Below are 4,633 nucleotides of genomic sequence, written 5' to 3'. Positions count from 1 at the left end.
TTTTGTGCCAGGAGTGGCATAAAGTTAATAGTAATACCAGAGAAACTGATTATTTTGCAGTGGTCACTTAATTTTTTTCTAGAGCTGTATATATATATATATATATATATATATAACTATATTTACTACATAACATTTTATTTTAACTTCAAGAGATGCAATTTCTAACTTTTCTTACTTGAATTTTTCCAAAACAGCAGGTTTATGTAATTAATATATGTTCTACAATTATACCCGCATTCTCTAAAGACTAAATACAATGAGCACACAAGTATGCTGATACTGAACATCTTTTTCTATAAAGCCATTATGTGCAGATTTCCACACTTTGTACCCCTTAGTAACATAAAAGTAGTGCCCTCCAAACATTTCAAACATTGTCTCTTGGAAATAGGTTCAATTTCTCGCTCTCCTCCATGATCTCTTTATTTTTATTTGTCTAAAATGTTGTTAGAGTACGTCTGACCCAGAACGCAGAGAGATCACACAGACCACGTAAGGTAGATTCAAAAATAAAGGTTTTAATGGAGAGCCAGGGTTGTATGAGAAAACAGTGTAGGCAGGTCCGAAGCTGGGGGAGAGCTGACGGTGAAGGCTGGGTGGTGAGGCCAGGAGCTAGTAGGCGCAGCAGAGGAAGCAGCAGGTCTGAGCAGGTAACAGGAGAGAAACACAGGGTAAGTACAAACACAGGGAACAAAGGCAAAAAATGGAGCACACGGATGATAATAGCAAGTAACTAGAACTGAGAGCCAAGTACCACATGGGTAGTAGATAACGAACTGGCGCCCGAAGAGGTGATCAGCCCGGGTTTAAATATTGCTGGAGTGAATCATGTGGATGAGGTGCAGCTGCGAAGAATGGCTCTGCAGTGAAGACTCTGCCACGCCCCTTGCCCTACTGAACACACCCCCAGCACTCCAGGTGGAAAAACAAAACAGGGACCAAACCACCTGACTCAGGGCGGAGGGGAAGCAACCCGTAACAAATGTATGTCATTTCACCAATGCCAACTCTTGCTAGGTTTGTGTAGCTTTTAACCAGTGTCCCAGTTCATCACTTTGATATCAGGAAATGAAATGACCAGACAATCATGTATTTCTTGACCCCAATTGGGTTTGAAGCGTTAGCAAACATTAGCTTGCTAGCCAGCCAAGCCAGCTAGCTTTGACTGAAAAATATCACCAGTTTAGATGATCACAAGTGTTTGATTACATTGAGCTGATTACACAACTTCTATTAAGATTTACCGAGTTACCTATCATACGTGGCTTTCTTTATCACCATTCTTGGACTAATGTTACACCGCTACACCTGCAACATATCTACGATGCTGCGTCACCCTGACAACCTGCCTGTCTTCTTCTTTTATCTCTTCACCACCTATTCAGCATGTAAAAATAGCATAGAAAAAATACAAAGGACATGTTGCAGATACATGTATATTTACATAATTTAGCAGATTCTCTTATCTAAAGTAGTAAGTGCATATATTTTCATACTAATTGTCTTGTCCTGGCCCCTCTGTGGGAACCCTATAGCTACATCAGATGTTCCATAATGTGGATATCATGAGCAGCTCATTTAAACTTCAAAGCATGTCCACATTATGCAGCTCTCTTGAAGCTGCAAAATTAATTGCGCTGGCTGTGGATTTATCGATCGGGGTGGGGGGGAGGGGTGTAATCAGGGTATAATTCATTATAATTTGATTGATGAGGATTGCAATCTTATATGGTTTGTTAGGTCCAACTGCCTATGAAGTGCATTGCATGCAGTGTTTTTCTAATACCAACCTAGCACCACTAGCCAAACCCTAATCCTGAACTATTCAGGTTTCACCATATGGGATGCTTTCACACTGGTTAGCTTTTTTCACGTCTCCATATCCAGCCCTTCTTCTGTCAGGTGTATCTTGTCCTGATCAGTGCTTTGTTTGATCTTGACAGGAGTGGGGTTGTCGTCGTGGGAATGATGGGGTTGGAGTAGGAAGAACCTGCCCCGGTATATACTTTCCACTGCTGACACCAAATCCACATCTTTGCCTTCTCCAGATATCAGAGAAACATTTCCCATTCGATGTTGTATACCTGTGTCTAATTTGGCATTGTGCTTTATCTCCTTGTGATAATTCCCACCAGCCTCCACAGCAAAAGCACCAACAGGCCTGACTGAAGGATCTAGTCACTTTCACATCACATAAACCTTGCAAAACTTTAACAGCTCAGCCTTGTCTATGGGTGGTTCATGGTCTGTTTAGTGTCTCTGGTGGTCTGGGGCTATGCTTGGAAAAGTGGGCGGAACTATATCCTACCTTGTTGGCACTGTCTAGCGTTATCATTGCATGGTGCCACAGTGTTTCTGGACAACCTCCGTCTCAGTCCCAGATATCTATGCTACATTATTTTATGTGCTGGGAGACTAGGGTCAGTCTGTCCTGCCTTATCTGGTATCCTGTTGCATTTTAGGAATACTCCTTATTTTTCTTGTGCACTGTTGGATCTTAGGAGGTCCTGAGTTCTAGGCCCAAACCTCAGGACTGCCTGGCCTGATGATAATGTCCATGTGGTTGTGGTGAAGATCTAGATTCTGCCTGACAACGGCAGTTATTGACGTGTGGTTATCTAAACAAGTTTACTTCCCCAGGTTCAAACCTAGGGAAGGTTTCCTAACTAGTGTACTTTAATCTTAATCTTATTGCTACTTACCTTTTGGGGTGTAAGACTGAGTGGCTATATAAGCACTTTGTGACAACTGCTGATGTAATAGGAATTCATAAAATAAACATAATTGATTGATTTTAGCATAATGTTGTGTAGACTGCTTTACCCCCAGTTTTGATGTAAACATTACAATAAACTTATCAGATGCATTTCCGTGTGTGTTTCCGAGAAAAGCACACGAGAGAACATCAACTTTCTTCATTGTACATTAACATTACAATACTTTACACTGATAAAGGATCAGCTACTTTACACTGATAAAGGATCAGCTCGTTGAGAGCTATTACAACATGCGGCTGCAAATAGGTAGCCGGGCTGACACCTAAATCAATGTTCTTCTGACTTAGAGTCCGGAAAGTGTGCTTTGATGTTGTCGGCAAGTGGTGTTGATAATGAAGTGGATGCCCACCACTAGTTGGAAATCCCATTTAAAATTGAACAAAACATAATGAATTTTTTACTAAAGCACTGCCTCACGTTTACTTCCAACATTTCTGACATAGCAAATTGATGGGGCTTGTGGGGATGCACATTCAAATAGCTATTAAATAAGAAGCAATGAAAACTCTTGCACATTTTCTGAGTAAAGATTGTGGTTTCAATAGGCTCCTGTCTATTATGATTAGCAAATAGGCAGTAGTATTTTATGCTCATCATTGCACATGTGCTGCAAACATTTACAGAGTTGGATAGGGGCACAGTAGCATTGAACATCCTCTAAACAATGTGTTGGACTCAGGGATCATTAGTTAGTTTTTTATTTTTTTGTAAAATTACAATTTGGTCACTTAAGTTATTGATGAAAGTCTGACAGATTTTCATTATGATTGTAAATATTATGATTGTATTGAATAAACTGACTTGTAAGGCTAAAAGTGCATAGCACATGATCTTGACATGCAATGTCACTTGTAGATGTGCAGATGTTTTTTAAGAAACACATTTCTAACAAAGACTAATACATTGTAAGATGGTTCTTATGATTATCTTAACGCTACGAATGCTTTAGAGGACAATTCCCATAACTCTATTCTAAATAATTGTTACTCTTTTACTGTGCCCCAACTTGACCCATTTATAGTTAAAGCGGAGTGTTATTTTCTTTCACTTTCTTTCATTGCAGAATCAAGGTTTTTCAGCCACCATTACGTAGATCATTGCTTCTTTGGTAATTGATCAATGCATACAGAATGCCTATCTTTTATCACAGGCGGGTAAAGAGCTGTGCTTATCTAAAAGAGTGAACACTGCTTCCCTGAGGAACTCAGCATTATACCCGAGAACGTTTAACAGCTGTCAAATATGATTCATCATATGCCACACTCACATTTGCTTGCGGTGGTAGGGGAAACGCTAGTTGAATGCTCTTTTAGTAATAGTAATGAGGACAGTGCAATACAATTGATCTGAAGTAGAGCTTGGTTCAAACTCGGTCAATAGTCCGAACTTGCTGAGGTACTATCGCAGTGGCTGGTAAGGCGTTGCTCCAGATGAGGTGTATGGAGAGGAGGGCAGGTAGGTTTTACCCAGCTGGAGAGAGACACCATGTGGTGAGGATTCTTCTTGTCCCACCAGTGAGAGAAAGCAGGCTGTGGCAAGTGGTTATCATCCCAGTTATCCCTGGCACACATTAATAGTCAGGCCTTCCAGTCCAGTATTATTTGAGTTCATACAATCTTATTACAGATATGTAATTACAGTAGTGATTTGGGGATTGTGTTTTAAAATGTCAATGTCATTGTCTAGAGAACCTGCTACCTGCCTTGGTCTGTTGTGTTGAACCTCTTCTGGGACAGTATTTAAGTAACCTATAAGAACCACAGAAATGCTGTGCACTGTCAGCAATCATCACTTTTCAATAGAGGCAGAGGCTGTGCTTAGTAATCGTACCATGCCTTTGGTGCCAGCTCTTC

General features: G+C 40.5%; 1 long non-coding RNA gene across 1 annotated transcript; it reads right to left on the bottom strand.

Annotated features, from left to right (window-relative positions):
* Window positions 1–501: 501 nt before the first annotated feature.
* LOC117595452 lies at window positions 502–787 on the bottom strand. Its single transcript, XR_004576739.1, has 2 exons — window positions 758–787; window positions 502–645 (listed from the first exon to the last, which is right to left on the bottom strand). It is a non-coding gene; the product is annotated as an uncharacterized LOC117595452 (long non-coding RNA).
* Window positions 788–4,633: the final 3,846 nt, after the last annotated feature.

This window comes from Esox lucius, chromosome 13 (genome assembly GCF_011004845.1).
Source record: "Esox lucius isolate fEsoLuc1 chromosome 13, fEsoLuc1.pri, whole genome shotgun sequence".
In the NCBI taxonomy this organism is placed as follows: Eukaryota; Metazoa; Chordata; class Actinopteri; order Esociformes; family Esocidae; genus Esox; species Esox lucius.
This window is presented reverse-complemented; position numbering and strand designations above follow the sequence as displayed.